Genomic DNA, 16,014 nt, shown 5'->3' with positions numbered 1-16,014 from the left:
TCGTTACCCCAAAGGGGACTCTGAGGAAGTGATAGAGACGTCCGTGGCAGCACGGTGGCATAGTGGTTAGCACTGTTGCCTCACAGCGCCAGGGACCCGGGTTCGAATCCGGCCTCGGGTGACTGTCTGTGTGGAGTTTGCACATTCTCCCCGTGTTTGCGTGGGTTTTCTCCGGGTGCTCCGGTTTCCTCCCACAGTCCAAAGATGTGCAGGTTAGGTTGATTGGCTATGATAAATTGACCCTTAGTGTTACGGGGATTAAATACGTGGGGTTACGGGGATAGGGTGGGATATGTGTTGGTGTAGGGGTTATGGGGATCGGGTGGGATATGTGTCGGTGCAGGCTCGATGGGCCTAAATGGCCTCTATCTGCACTGTGGGGTTTCTGTGTGTGATTCTGTGTGTGTGTGCTTGCCTCGAAGGCGGTGTATGGACGGTCCTCCGGCCTAATGGGGAGCTGGTGGTATGCCGATTTTAGGTCGATGGTGGAAAACACCCGGTATTGCGCAATTTGGTTAACCATATCCGCTATGCGGGGCAAAGGGTAGGCGTCTAGCTGGGTGTATAGATTAACCGTCTGGCTATAATCTATCACCATCCGCTTCTTTTCGCTACCCTTAACCACTACTACCTGGGCGCGCCACGGGCTGGTACTGCATTCGATGATACCCTCCCGCTTGAGTCTTTCTACTTCAGACGCAATGAACCATCTGTCCTCCCAGCTGTACCGCCTACTCTTGGTCGCTCTGGGTCGACAGTTGGGTGCGAGGTTGGCGAACAGAGAGGGCGGCTTGACCTTCAGGGTAGCCAGACCGCTCACTGTGAGGGGCGGCTGGGACCCACCGTAGGTAAGCGTGATACTTTGGTGGTGGCACTGGAAGTCCAGACCCAAGATCACGCTCACACAGAGATCTGGCATTATCAACAGTTTAAAATCTCTGTAATCAGTGCCTTTTACCGACAAGATAACCACGCAGAAACCTGTAATTTTTGAGGAATGAGTCTTATCAGCCATGGCGATTTTGCCCTGTGTAGGGACTATCGTTAGTGAAAGTCGTTTTACCAGGCTAGGATGAATAAAGCTTTCGGTGCTCCCGCAGTCAATCAAGCACTTAACCTTGTTCCCGTTTACCTCTATGTCCATCATCGATCTAGACAACGGATGCGGCCTGGATTGATCCACTGTGATTGAGGCCACCAGTGGGTCCTGGGGGCCCGTGTAGTCAGGACAAGATGGTGGACTCCATGAGGGTGGACAAGATGGCATCCAAGATGGCCGCCCCCACGGCGCACACGCGGCAGTGGCGGAGTTGGAGGCGGGGTTCCCTCTGCAGACTTTACTGAAATGTCCTTTCTTCCCGCATTTAAAACAGGTGGTGCTCTTCGCTGGGCACAGATGCCTGGAGTGTTTGTCCTGGCCGCAGAAGTAGCATTTCGGGCCCCGATGCATCACGGCAGTAGTGGGGCTCCTGGGTGGAGGCTGGGGCTCCGACGGTGCTGGGCTGGCCTGAGACCTGGGAGGTGAAGATGGCTTCCAAGATGGCGGCCCCCACGGCGTGCACGAGGCGGAGTGGGCCGCGTGGCCTGAGGAACAGGATTCAGAGTTCCTCTGGGCCATATCCAGCGATCGCGCTATGCCCATAGCCTGTTTTAAGTCCAGTCCCTCCTTTTCAAACAGTTTCTGCCGAATGTAATTTGAACTGAGGCCCGCAATAAAGGAGTCTCGGATCAGCTCCTCCGTGTACACGGTGGCAGACACGGCCTTACAGTTACAGTCTCTGCCCAGTACTTTTAGGCTTAGCATGAAATCCTCTAGTGACTCACCATGCCGCTGCGTGCGAGTAGTCAGAAGATGCCTGGCGTACACCTCGTTTATTGGCCGCACGTAGTGGGCCTTCAGAATGGTGCAGGCATCCTCGTAGCTGGTGGCATCTCGGATGAGAGGGGACACCTGATGACTCACCCGGTTTCGCAGGATTCCCAGTTTCACGTCTCCGGTGCCGGTTGCGGCTGCTATGGCGGTGGCTGAGGTTTCGATGAAAAATTCAAAGCATTGGAACCAGTGTCCGAACTGTGTGGCTGCGTCTGTGGCATGGGGGTCCAGATCCAAGCGCTCTAGTTTCAGGTGTCGATCCATCTTGGTGTTTCAGCGATTAAAATTGATGTGCCATCAATAATACAAAGACAAGAAGTTAAAGGATTCAACTGAAGGCTTTTAATCGCGAAGAACATTGCACGTCATTCCACATCGGATTCGTCTGGCAGAATGACTCATACAGCTCTTGAGACCTTTATATGGCAAAAGACAGGGGCGGAGCCAATACACACAATAGGGGAAAAGGGGGGGCGGTACACACAATACAATGCAGGTAAAACACAGGGGCTGATGAAGGCATATATTTCATCACACACACCACCCTCCCACAACAGGCCCTGACACACCGGAGACCCTCCCCAGGCCCTCACTCACTGTGCTTCCACCCCAGGCCCCCTCACATACCTCACTCCCACACCAGGCCCTCACACACCACACTCCCACCCCAGGCCCCCTCACACACCGCACTCCCACGCCAGGCCCCCTCACAGACCGCACTCCCACACCAGGCACTAACTCACTGCACTCCCACACCAGGTCCTCACACACCGCACTCCCATCCCAGGACCTCACACAGCGCACTGCCAACCCAGGCCCCCACACACACCGCACTCCCATCCCAGGCCACACCACACACCGCACTCCCACCCCAGGCACCCTCACACACCACACTCCCACCCCAGGCACCCTCACAGACCGCACTCCTAACCCAGGCCCTCACACACCGCACTCCCACCCCAGGCCCCCTCAGACACCACACTCCCACCACAAGCCCTCACACACCACACTCCCCCCCCCCAAGCCCCCTCACACACCGCACTCCCGCACCAGTCCCTCACACACTGCACTCCCACCTCAGTCCCTCACACAATGCACACCCGCCCCAGGCCCCGTCACACACCGCACTCCCGCCCCAGGCCCTTAGGCACCGCACTCCCAACCCAGGCCCCTGAACACACCACCCTCCCACCACAGGCCCAGACACACCGCAGAAACTCCCCAGGCCCTCACTCACTGTGCTTCCACCCCAGGCCCCCTCACATACCTCACTCCAACACCAGGCCCTCACACACCTCACTCCCACCCCAGGCCCACATACACCGCACTCCCACCCCAGCACCCTCAGACACCGCACTCCCACACCAGGTACACTCACACAGCGCACTGCCAACCCAGGCCCCCACACACACCGCACTCCCATCCCAGGCCCCACCACACACCGCACTCCCACCCCAGGCCTTCACACACCGCACTCCCACCCCAGGCACCCTCAGACACTGCACTCACACCACAGGCACCCTCACACACCGCACTCCCACCCCAGGCCCCCTCAGACACCGCACTCCCACCAAAGCCCTCACACACCACACTCCCCCCCCCCCAAGCCCCCGAACACACCACCCTCCCACCACAGGCCCAGACACACCGCAGACCCTCCCCAAGCCCTCACTCACTGTGCTTCCACCCCAGCCCCCCTCACATACCTCACTCCGACACCAGGCCCTCACACACCGCACTGCTACCCCAGGCCCCCTCACACACCTCACTCCCACCCCAGGCCCACATACACAGCACTCCCACCCCAGGCCTCCACACAACGCATTCCCACCCCAGGCCTTCACTCACTGCACTCCCACCCAGGCCCAATCACACTGCAATCCCACCCCAAGCCCCCTCACACACCGCACTCCCACCTCAGGCCCCATCACGCACCGCACTCCCACCCCAGTCCCACTCACAAACCGCACTCCCACCCAAGGCCCCATCACACACTGCACTCCCACCCCAGGCCTTCACAAAAGGCACTCCAACCCCAGGCCCTCACACACCGCACTCCCAGCCCAGTCCCCCTCAACACTGCACTCCCACCCCAGGCCTTCACAAAAGGCACTCCAACCCCAGGCCCTCACACACCGCACTCCCAGCCCAGTCCCCCTCAACACTGCACTCCCACCACAGGCCCAATCACACACCACACGCAAACACTGGCCCTCACACACCGCACTCCCACCCCAGGCCCTCACACACCGCACTGCCACCCCAGTCCCTCCCACACAGCACTCCCTCCCCAGGCCCCCTCACACACCGCACTCCCACCCCAGGCCCCCTCACACACCGCACTCCCACTCCAGTCCCTCACAGACTGCACTCCCACCCCAGGCCCTCTCACACACCGCACTCCCACCCCAAGCCCCCTCACACATGGCACTCCCACCCCAGGCTCTCACAAACACAGCACTCCCACCCCAGGCTCCCTCACACATCGCACTTCCACCCCAGTTCCTCACACACTGCGCTCCCTGAAAGGATTCACAAATTTCATGTCTCCCCCAAAGATTTACTTTTGGTTTATTAAAGAAACCCTGGTTCGACTGAGTTTAAAATCCAGGGCACATGCGCTCAGCCTCATGGTTAAAGCCTGTAAGTTTCAGTTTGGACTGACAGCTTGTATTCCGATGACTGTGAGAAGGAACTTTCCAGAACTCGAATGCAGACAGACCTTCTGCATTTATGCATTAGAAGCAAACCCAGTGGCATTCGGGCCTCTGATTAAAGGCCATCAAGGTTGTTTGCACAAACAATCAACATCAGTCGGGGCCTATTGAATATGTAGCGGGAGAAGCTCAGCAGCATTCAGGCCTTCGTTTAGAGAACATCAACACTGCTATGGCCCCATGAGACTTTTAGTATTGTGTTTTGTCTCCCCCTAGTGGTTTTACTACTTACCTCCTTATTGTTGATTTATGTCATGTGACATGATGAGAAAGTCAAAGTAAAACACAACCACGAGGGAGCCCAGAATTCATGGCTGGTGATGTATACAGTATCTAACGCCATCCTTCCCAGTTTCCCCCTTTGACTGGCATTGTCTGTAAGTAGCCTTTTATCAGATGTCTTTATGTTTGATCTATGTCACCATTTCTTGATATTTGTGGCCAGATGAGTTAAAATATTGCACTTTGTGGAGTTTCCATGTGGCTGGCTATTAGTCTTTCTCCTGGCATTCATGCGTTAGACCTTTGATTGTTGTATCAGATTTACCTCAAATTGTAATAGAACCGTTGAGTTATAGTGGTAACGTTACGTTCTACTATCCTAGGTTTATTTTGTGTATTCAGATCGTGATTGTAATATCAATTGGCCTTATTTGATGTTGTAATTTCTTGCTCTCTTTGTAGTTTCACCCTGTGTCATTAAACTGGATTAAAAGTAACAACGCCTCCTGTTTAGTGATGAGGGTTTAGCTGTCTGTCGAATCATAGTCGTGAGGAGGACAGAACAGTGAAAAGACACCTTTCGCATGGGCGAATCTACTAAAGGTACAGATACTCAACACCAACACGATTCAATGCATCTCCGAAGCCACACATTCCAGACACCAGTCACAAAAGCTGAAATGGAGGAACAGTCACCATTGAAACAAGCAGAGGAGACCAGATCTCACTGTTCTGGCTGCTCCAGGCATTCAAGTAGGTCTGTTACTGGTGCAGCAGCAGCGATGGCCAGAGCCAAGGCCGAAGCAGCCAAAGCAAAGATATCCTTTGCTCAAAGGGAAATGGACATAAAAATGGAAAAGGCACGTATTGAAGCAACATTAGCCGTATTGGATATGGTAAAAGAGGCAGCAGCAGCTCTAGCAGAGGCAGAAGTCCTTGAAGCAGCTGTTGAAGGTGAAGCAACAGGCAGCAACTTTAACCTTCATCTCCCTCACCAAGATCCAGTGCAACGCACCACAGAATACATACAAAGCCACTCCAGGTCACAAACTGTTAACTCTTCAATGCCCGACATAGAGCCTGTTCCAGAATTAATACACAAACAGGAGGAGCCTGGCCATGCATCTCAGTGCCGTTGTGAGCTCAACAAAAACACTGTGGAAGAGGATGAACACAAGCTCCAACCAGAAGACCAAAGGCTAACCCATCATTACCGTTCACAATATCTGCAGACCTATCGCAGTCCAGCTGCTCTACCTCACTACGAACAGACCCAAGACATGTCAGATTTTGTGAGGCTCTTCGCACGTCGTGAACTCGTCACCACCGGGTTGCTACAGTTCAACGACCAACCTGAAGACTACAGAGCATGGAGGTCTACTTTTCGGAACACCATAAGAGGGTTAGACCTGTCAGCAAGCGAAGAAATCGACCTACTCGCTAAATGGCTGGGTAAGGAATCCCCTGAGCAGGCCAAGAGAATTTGAGCTGTGCACATTAACCTCTCGGAAAGGGGGTTGAAGAGGATATGGGATCGGCTGGATGAGAGCTATGGCTCCCCGGAGGTGGTTGAGAATGCACTGTTTAAGAAGCTGGAGAACTTTCCCAAGATCCTCAATCGAGACTGCCTGAAGCTCAGAGAGTTAGGTGACGCCCTAATGGAAATTGACTCAGCCAAAACTGAGGGATGTCTGCCAGGTCTTCTGTACCTTGACACGGCGCGTGGGATAAATCCCATTGTTGAAAAGTTACCATTCAACTTGCAGGAAAGATGGATAACTCAGGGATCAAAGTATAAGGAAGATCACAACGTTCCCTTCCCACCTTTCTCCTTTTTTGCCAAGTTTATCTGCCAGCAGGCTAAAATAAGAAACGACCCAAGCTTCTTCTTCTCCACTCAAAGCCCTGGGCCACCGAAGACAGCACAGTCTGCTACAAGCTACAACCAGAGAACTCCAGTGTCAGTTCATAAAACTGAAATGTCACTGTCCACCACCTCCTCCAGCGACGACGCAGATGGGAAAACGGACGACCCCGTCAAGCAATGCCCCATTCACAACAAGCCGCACCCGCTCAGGAGGTGTCGGAGCTTCAGAGAACGAACTTTGGAGGATCGCAAATCGTTCTTAAAGGAACGTGGCATCTGTTATAAATGCTGTTCCTCTTCAACTCACCTGGCACGGGACTGTATCATGGCCGTCAAATGTGCAGAATGCAATAGCGAAGGCCACAACACAGCACTCCACCCAGGTCCAGCCCCCTGGGTCTCAACGACCTCTACCGCCGCTGCAGAGCATGGCGGGGAGGAAGAGGAAGGCATTCTGACACCTGAAGTAGCCTCACATTGCACCATGGTCTGCAGAGCACACATCAGCGGCAAATCCTGTTCCAAAATCTGTCTTGTGACGGTCTACCCTGAAGGACAGCAAGAGAAAGCCATAAAGATATACGCCATGCTGGATGATCAGAGTAACAGATCACTCGCCAAGTCTCAGTTCTTTGACCACTTTAACATAGAAGGAAACAGCTCCCCATATTCACTGAAAACTTGTGCCGGCCTAGTGGAGACATCAGGAAGGAGGGCCAGTGGTTTCGTAGTGGAGACCCTTGATGGAAAGACGAGCCTGCCTCTGCCCACACTAATAGAGTGTAACCAGCTGCCTGATAACAGGTCAGAGATCCCTGCACCTGAAGCAACGCTTCATCATGCTCATCTCAAACCAGTGGCTTACCAGATTCCACCGTTGAACCCTCAAGCTCCCATCCTGCTTCCACAAGGCAGAGACATATTGAGAATCCACAAGGTACGTGAACAGATAAATGATCCATACAACTCACCTTATGCTCAGAGACTTGACCTAGGGTGGGTCATCATCGGTGATGTTTGTCTGGGAAACGCCCACAGACCTGCCAAACTGAACACATTCCATACAAATGTGCTGGAGAATGGTCGCCCCTCACTCTTTGATCCGTGCCCCAACAGCTTTCAAGTGAAAGAAAGATACGGCATACAGGTTCCAAGCTCTCTCTCTGATGATCCTACTGAGCAACCAGAACATGGAAAGCAAGAGGATCGTCTTGGCCAGGCAGTCTTCAAAGGGACGAGTGACGATGACAAGTTAGCTCCTTCCATTGAGGACAAACTCTTTATAAAGAACATGGGTGAAGAGGTCTTCATGGACAGTAGCAATAGCTGGGTCGCTCCTCTACCATTCAGAACACCAAGACGACGGCTTCCTAACAAACCGAGGACAGGCACTCAATCGACTCATCTCTCTCCGCCGCACGCTGGAAAGAAAGCCCGATACAAAGGACCACTTAATTTCATTCGTGCAGAAAGCCTTTGCCTCAGAAGACCACGCCAATGACCTAAAGGACCTGGACCTTGGAGTTGACTTACCTCCTCTACAGCGCAGCCTTGGGCTCAGTTGGGACCTGAATACGGATACCTTTACCTTCCAAGTTGAAGACAGCGAAAAGCCCTTCACTCGTCGTGGTGTCCTTTCTACAGTGAATGGCCTGTTCGACCCCCTTGGGTTTGTGGCACCAGTCATCATCCAAGGAAAAGCTCTGCCTAGAGACCTCACGGCAGACACAAACGATTGGGATTCACCGCTACCTCGAGAAAAGGAGGGATCTTGGCACACTTGGAGAAACTCTCTCCAGGACCTCAGAAAGCTTCAAATTCCAAGACCCTATACTCTCATCTCTCCCTCTGAAGCTCAACACAAAGAAATATGTGTCTTTTCTGATGCTTCAAACAATGCCATAGCTGCAGTTGCCTACCTCAAGGTCACAAACCCCAATGGAGAGTGTGAAGCAGGCTTCATCCTCGGCAAGGTAAGGTTAACACCACGTCCCGAACACAGCATTCCACAACTGGAGCTCTGTGCTGCCGTTCTGGCTATAGAGATGGCAGAACTGATCACCTCCGAGATTGATCTCAAGCCTGACTCTATCCAGTTCTACACAGACAGTAAGGTGGTGCTGGGCTACATATGCAACCAGACTAGAAGGTTTTATGTGTACGTCAATAACAGAGTCCAATGCAGCAGAAGGTCAACACAACCTGAACAATGGCACTACGTGCCTACTCACCTGAATCCAGCCGATCACGCCACCAGATCTGTCACTGCAGCTCGCTTAAGGGATATCACATGGCTTATAGGACCTGAATTCCTGTGTCGTCCCCAGCAGAAAGTCACAGAAGTGTCATTCTTCTCCATACGTGGACCGGCCAAGCAGCTTCGATCTGACTGTGGTACCAACTTCATCGGAGCCTGCAAGGAGCTCGACATTCCTTCTTCTAATGATGACAACACAGTTAAGAGATACCTCGCAGACCAAGGTTGCACCTGGATCTTCAATCCGCCACATTCCTCACATATGGGAGGTTCATGGGAACGAAGGATCGGCATCACACACCGCATATTGGATGCAATGCTTCTGGAACATGGATTTTCCAGACTCACTCATGAAGTCCTCATCACATTCATGGCTGAAGTGGTAGCCATCATCAATGCAAGACCACTCGTCCCTCCGTCATCAGATGCAGAGTTCCCATTCATCCTGGCGCCTGCCACCCTCCTCACTCAGAAAGGAGAAGCCATTCCTACACCTCCAGGAGAGTTTGGCAGCAAGGAACTCTACAGACGTCAGTGGAAGCAGGTACAGAGTCTGGCCAACACCTTCTGGAGCCATTGGCGACGCGAGTACCTGCCAACTCTCCAAGCACAGAGCAAATGGCAGTCATCAAAGACCAACGTCCAGACGGGGAACATAGTTTTAATGAAGGACGGCCAGAACAAAAGAAGTGAATGGCCGATGAGGATCATCTCAAAGGTTTTCCCCAGCAAAGATGGTAGAGTTCGGAAGGTAGAGGTCAAGATCCCAATCGGTGATGGGACAAAGCTCTTCTACAGCCCAATCACAGAGATCGTGCTTCTTCTCTCCAAGGAAGACCAGACGGTTGCTCCCTGATAAGTTGTATTTTCTTTATTATGTGGCATCTTAGAGATACCAGACGGGGAGTGTTATGTCCCCATGAGACTTTTAGTATTGTGTTTTGTCTCCCCCTAGTGGTTTTACTACTTACCTCCTTATTGTTGATTTATGTCATGTGACATGATGAGAAAGTCAAAGTAAAACACAACCACGAGGGAGCCCAGAATTCATGGCTGGCGATGTATACATATTCTAACGCCATCCTCCCCAGTTTCCCCCTTTGACTGGCATTGTCTGTAAGTAGCCTTTTATCAGATGTCTTTATGTTTGATCTATGTCACCATTTCTTGATATTTGTGGCCAGATGAGTTAAAATATTGCACTTTGTGGAGTTTCCATGTGGCTGGCTATTAGTCTTTCTCCTGGCATTCATGCGTTAGACCTTTGATTGTTGTATCAGATTTACCTCAAATTGTAATAGAACCGTTGAGTTATAGTGGTAACGTTTCATTCTACTATCCTAGGTTTATTTTGTGTATTCAGATCATGATTGTAATATCAATCAGCCTTATTTGATGTTGTAATTTCTTGCTCTCTTCGTAGTTTCACCCTGTGTCATTAAACTGGCTTAAAAGTAACAACGCCTCCTGTTTGGTGATGAGGGTTTAGCTGTCTGTCGAATCATAGTTGTGAGGAGGACAGAGCAAACACTGTTTACAAATGATCAATGGGGCATTCAGCCTGGAACCCAGGTCGATGGGCCCAGATCGGTACCATTTGTATAAGTTTCAATACGTCCAGATTAGACAAAAGAAATGAGCTGATCTGGCGGGAGATAAGGGCTACTGGGAAGGGTATAACTAGTCCCTCAGGAAGCTGTATCTCTCTCTCTCTCTCTCCTGCCTCACCTCCGGTGCCCTGCCTTAACATCAACCCAGCAAAAAGGACCGTCGACGAAGAGCCCGTCCAGGGAAGCAGAATACCTGCTATTACGTTTAAATTACTGGGATATCTCTGCTTTGGGGCGGTGAAATCCTAAGACATCGGCAGGCAACAGGGCACGGAGCAAGCATTTCAACATCCTAGACTGGTGAGCATCAATTTTCTGGCCCATCACAAGATAACCTAGATAGGTGTAAAGGGTGGGAGTTAAGGGGAATTGCTAAAGTGTCATATTAGTCATTTTCCCACGATGTGTCCGTTCCTCCACCCCCGTTAAGTGTAATTGTGCTGCATCCATAGTGATTTTCTCTGTATAGTAATTGTTCTCTATTTTAATAAACATTGGTTTTCTTTGCACCGAACCACTGGTCTCGTTTGTCTATATCGCTACTTGTAAATCAGTCCGGTGCTCAGAACCAAAAAGGGGAAGCGATTCGAACCGCACGGGGCTGGAGCAGCTCAGACACATGACTGACTGACCAGACACAAACCACAAACCAAAAAGACCCCCTACATCACACCCCAGGCCTCCCTCAAACACTGCACTCCCACACCAGGCATCCACATATTGCAATCCCATGCCAGTTCCTCACACACACTGCACTCACACCCCACGCCCTCACACACCGCACTCCCAGCCGAGGCCCTCACACACAGCACTCCCACCCCAGGTCCCCTCACACAATGCACTCCCACCCCAGGCCCCCTCACACAACGCACTCCCACCCCAGGCCCACTCACACACCGCACGCATATACTGGCCCTCACACACCGCACTCCCACCCCACGCCCTCACACACCGCACTCCCACCCCAGGCCCTCACACACCGCACTGCCACCCCAGGTCCACTCACACAATGCACTCCCACCCCAGGCCCACTCACACACCACACTCCCACCCCAGGCCCTCACACACCGCACTGCCACCCCAGGCCCCCTCACACACCGCACTCCCACCCCAGGCCCACTCACACACCGCACTCCCACCCCAGGCCCTCACACACCGCACTGCCACCCCAGGCCCACTCACACACCGCACTCCCACCCCAGGCCCTCACACACCGCACTGCCACCCCAGGCCCCCTCACACACCGCACTACCACCCCAGGCCCACTCACACACCGCACTCCCACCCCAGGCCCCCTCACACACCGCACTACCACCCCAGGCCCACTCACACACCGCACTCCCACCCCAGGTCCACTCACACAACGCACTGCCACCCCAGGTCCCCTCACACAATGCACTCCCACCCCAGGCCCCCTCACACACCGCACTACCACCCCAGGCCCTCACACACCGCACTGCCACCCCAGGCCCCCTCACACACCGCACTCCCACCCCAGGTCCACTCACACAATGCACTCCCACCCCAGGCCCCCTCACACACCGCACTACCACCCCAGGCCCTCACACACCGCACTGCCACCCCAGGTCCACTCACACAATGCACTCCCACCCCAGGCCCACTCACACACCACACTCCCACCCCAGGCCCTCCCACACCGCACTCCCACCCCAGGCCCACTCACACACCACACTCCCACCCCAGGCCCACTCACACAATGCACTCCCACCCCAGGCCCACTCACACACCGCACTCCCACCCCAGGCCCACTCACACACTGCACTCCCACCCCAGGCCCACTCACACACCACACTCCCACCCCAGGCCCACTCACACACCGCACTGCCACCCCAGGCCCACTCACACACCACACTCCCACCCCAGGCCCACTCACACAATGCACTCCCACCCCAGGCCCACTCACACACCACACTCCCACCCCAGGCCCACTCACACACCGCACTCCCACCCCAGGCCCACTCACACACCGCACTCCCACCCCAGGCCCTCCCACACCGCACTCCCACCCCAGGCCCTCCCACACCGCACTCCCACCCCAGGCCCTCCCACACCGCACTCCCACCCCAGGCCCTCTCACACACCACACTCCCACCCCAGGCCCTCCCACACCGCACTCCCACCCCAGGCCCTCTCACACACCACACTCCCACCCCAGGCCCTCCCACACCGCACTCCCACCCCAGGCCCTCTCACACACCACACTCCCACCCCAGGCCCTCCCACACCGCACTCCCTCCCCAGGCCCACTCACACACCGCACTCCCACCCCAGGCACTCACACACCGCACTCCCACCCCAGGCACTCACACACCGCACTCCCACCCCAGGCCCTCCCACACCGCACTCCCACCCCAAGGCACTCACACACTGCACTCCCACCCCAGGCCCTCACACACCGCACTCCCACCCCAAGGCACTCACACACTGCACTCCCACCCCAGGCCCTCACACACCGCACTCCCACCCCAGGCCCTCACACACTGCACTCCCACCCCAGGCACTCACACACTGCACTCCCACCCCAGGCCCTCACACACTGCACTCCCACCCCAGGCCCTCACACACTGCACTCCCACCCCAGGCCCACTCACACACCACACTCCCACCCCAGGCCCTCCCACACCGCACTCCCACCCCAGGCCCTCTCACACACCACACTCCCACCCCAGGCCCTCCCACACCGCACTCCCACCCCAGGCCCTCTCACACACCACACTCCCACCCCAGGCCCTCCCACACCGCACTCCCTCCCCAGGCCCTCCCACACCGCACTCCCTCCCCAGGCCCACTCACACACCGCACTCCCACCCCAGGCACTCACACACCGCACTCCCACCCCAGGCACTCACACACCGCACTCCCACCCCAGGCCCTCCCACACCGCACTCCCACCCCAAGGCACTCACACACTGCACTCCCACCCCAGGCCCTCACACACCGCACTCCCACCCCAAGGCACTCACACACTGCACTCCCACCCCAGGCCCTCACACACTGCACTCCCACCCCAAGGCACTCACACACTGCACTCCCACCCCAAGGCACTCACACACTGCACTCCCACCCCAGGCCCTCACACACCGCACTCCCACCCCAAGGCACTCACACACTGCACTCCCACCCCAGGCCCTCACACACCGCACTCCCACCCCAAGGCACTCACACACTGCACTCCCACCCCAGGCCCTCACACACTGCACTCCCACCCCAGGCCCTCACACACTGCACTCCCACCCCAAGGCACTCACACACTGCACTCCCACCCCAAGGCACTCACACACTGCACTCCCACCCCAGGCCCTCACACACCGCACTCCCACCCCAAGGCACTCACACACTGCACTCCCACCCCAAGGCACTCACACACTGCACTCCCACCCCAGGCCCTCACACACCGCACTCCCACCCCAAGGCACTCACACACTGCACTCCCACCCCAAGGCACTCACACACTGCACTCCCACCCCAGGCCCTCACACACTGCACTCCCACCCCAAGGCACTCACACACTGCACTCCCACCCCAAGGCACTCACACACTGCACTCCCACCCCAGGCCCTCACACACTGCACTCCCACCCCAAGGCACTCACACACTGCACTCCCACCCCAAGGCACTCACACACCGTACTCCCACCCCAAGGCACTCACACACTGCACTCCCACCCCAGGCCCTCACACACTGCACTCCCACCCCAGGCCCTCACACACCGTACTCCCACCCCAGGCCCTCACACACCGCACTCCCACCCCAGGCCCTCACACACCGTACTCCCACCCCAGGCCCTCACACACCGCACTCCCACCCCAGGCCCTCACACACCGTACTCCCACCCCAGGCCCTCACACACCGCACTCCCACCCCAGGCCCTCACACACCGTACTCCCACCCCAGGCCCTCACACACCGCACTCCCACCCCAGGCCCTCACACACTGCACTCCCACCCCAGGCCCTCACACACTGCACTCCCACCCCAGGCCCTCACACACTGCACTCCCACCCCAGGCCCTCACACACCGCACTCCCACCCCAGGCCCTCACACACCGCACTCCCACCCCAAGGCACTCACACACCGCACTCCCACCCCAGGCCCTCACACACCGCACTCCCACCCCAGGCCCTCACACACTGCACTCCCACCCCAGGCACTCACACACTGCACTCCCACCCCAAGGCACTCACACACTGCACTCCCACCCCAGGCCCTCACACACCGTACTCCCACCCCAGGCCCTCACACACCGTACTCCCACCCCAGGCCCTCACACACTGCACTCCCACCCCAGGCCCTCACACACTGCACTCCCACCCCAGGCACTCACACACTGCACTCCCACCCCAGGCACTCACACACTGCACTCCCACCCCAAGGCACTCACACACCGTACTCCCACCCCAGGCCCTCACACACCGCACTCCCACCCCAAGGCACTCACACACCGTACTCCCACCCCAAGGCACTCACACACCGTACTCCCACCCCAGGCCCTCACACACCGCACTCCCACCCCAAGGCACTCACACACCGCACTCCCACCCCAGGCACTCACACACTGCACTCCCACCCCAGGCCCTCACACACTGCACTCCCACCCCAGGCCCTCACACACCGCACTCCCACCCCAGGCACTCACACACTGCACTCCCACCCCAGGCCCTCACACACTGCACTCCCACCCCAGGCCCCCTCACACACCGCACTCCGACCCCAAGCCCCCTCACACATGGCACTCCCACCCCAGGCCCCCTCACACACCGCACTCCCACCCCAAGCCCCCTCACACACTGCACTCCCACCCCAGGCCCTCACACACTGCACTCCCACCCCAGGCCCTCACACACTGCACTCCCACCCCAAGGCACTCACACACCGCACTCCCACCCCAGGCACTCACACACCGCACTCCCACCCCAGGCCCTCACACACTGCACTCCCACCCCAAGGCACTCACACACCGCACTCCCACCCCAGGCACTCACACACTGCACTCCCACCCCAGGCCCTCACACACTGCACTCCCACCCCAGGCCCTCACACACCGTACTCCCACCCCAGGCCCTCACACATGGCACTCCCACCCCAGGCCCCCTCACACACCGCACTCCGACCCCAAGCCCCCTCACACATGGCACTCCCACCCCAGGCCCCCTCACACACCGCACTCCCACCCCAAGCCCCCTCACACATGGCACTCCCACCCCAGGCCCCCTCACACACCGCACTCCGACCCCAAGCCCCCTCACACATGGCACTCCCACCCCAGGCCCCCTCACACACCGCACTCCCACCCCAGGCCCACTCACACACCGCACTCCGACCCCAAGCCCCCTCAGACATGGCACTCCCACCCCAGGCCCCCTCACACACCGCACTCCCACCCCAAGCCCCCTCACACATGGCACTCCCACCCCAAGCCCCCTCACACATGGCACTCCCACCCCAAG

This window comes from Somniosus microcephalus, chromosome 6 (assembly GCF_052327205.1).
Source record: "Somniosus microcephalus isolate GS21.2 chromosome 6, FLI_Smic_1.0, whole genome shotgun sequence".
Classification (NCBI taxonomy): Eukaryota; Metazoa; Chordata; class Chondrichthyes; order Squaliformes; family Somniosidae; genus Somniosus; species Somniosus microcephalus.
Note: the sequence above shows the minus strand (reverse complement) of the source record.